The 1,388-nt window shown below is 45.0% G+C and overlaps 1 pseudogene; it reads left to right on the top strand.

Moving 5' to 3' along the window:
• Window positions 1-663: 663 nt before the first annotated feature.
• Window positions 664-1,021, top strand: LOC127192451 (40S ribosomal protein S20-like; annotated as a pseudogene).
• The last annotated feature ends 367 nt before the right edge of the window (window positions 1,022-1,388 follow it).

Raw genomic sequence — 1,388 nt, 5'->3', positions numbered from 1 at the left:
GACAGCGAAGGTCTGTTCTGCCTAACATGATAACAGCTATCCCCTGTATGACCGAGCCCACTAATCCTCCACCTGGAACAGTCCTCGAGGAGTGCTTGGCTTTCTAATATGCATTGATTGAAATATAATTTAGATTTAATAGCACTACTGTATAATCTCAACAAATAGTAAATTAATAGGTAGAAGAAAAGGAGATAGAAGGAAACATAAAAGCCTGTTTAATAAATGTACACGTATAAATAAACATATTGTTAATGAAGTGGGCCAGAGACACTCATGACAGCATCAATCCTCTCTATAACTGGTCACATGGACAAAGTTGGTATTTATAAGTGGCTCCTTTCCTCTACTACCCATTCTGTATTTCCTCCAACTTAGCAAGCACCTCAACAAGTCTCAATTCTTTAGCTGGGAGGGTGACCTACACCTTCAGTCCTGAAGAATCTGTGCCCTTTGTCACGTTGTCTGGATTGAGTGGTAGTTTACCATTGATTTTAATCACAGGACACAGTAATGCCAAGAGATAGCGGTGGTTGAAGGACCCTTTCACAGGGGTCACTTAAGACCGTCAGAAGCAGGAGTATTTACATTATGATTCGTAACAGTAGCAGTTACAGTTACAGTTACAAAATAGCAACAAAATAATGCTGGTTGGGCCACAACATGAGGAACTGTATTAAAGGATCGCAGCTGGAACTCGAGGTGGCGATTCACCAAATTCCAGTCATGTTCACCAGCTGCGACGTGAAGCCGCTGGGAAGGTGTGCGCAGATTCGATCAGAGGCGCAAAGGACAAGAATCTGAGAGTGAAAGGACTAGTGCGCATGCCTACCAAGACATTGAGAATCTCTACAAGAAAAACCGCCCTGCGGTGAAGGTTCCAAGACTTGGGATCGTTTCCAGATGAGGCTCCGCAAGCGACTCGTTGACTTACACAATCCTTCTGAGATTGTTAAACAGATTACTTTCCATCAGTATTGAGCCAGGAGTGGAGGTTGAAGTCACCGTTGCAGACGCCTAAGTCAACTATTTCAATAAATTGGCTTAAATCAGAAAAAAAAAAAAAAAAAGGATCGCAGCATTAGGAAGGTTGAGAACGGCTGCAAGGGTCTCCCGTACTCTAGACACCCCCTTCCTTGCTCCCTTGGTGGAGTGGCCATCCGATCCCCCCTAGTAGCCCGGATGGACCACCCCTTGCAACACTGTTGTTCTTAGCTGATGACTCAAGCACATCAGGAACCCAAAGTGCCCAAGGAGAAGTCTCAGCTTCCTCTCAGTGAGTGTTTGCTGAGCCTCCTGGCAGGAGCACTTCCCCATTTGGAACCAAGGCTTTGGACCAGCAGAACATAAGGTCATGGGTCACCGTGCAGAAATTTACAACTCTGAAA

The sequence above is a fragment of the Acomys russatus genome, chromosome 7, assembly GCF_903995435.1.
Source record: "Acomys russatus chromosome 7, mAcoRus1.1, whole genome shotgun sequence".
NCBI lineage: Eukaryota > Metazoa > Chordata > Mammalia > Rodentia > Muridae > Acomys > Acomys russatus.
The sequence above is the reverse complement of the archived record's forward strand: the minus strand, read 5'-3'. Positions and strand labels throughout refer to the sequence as shown.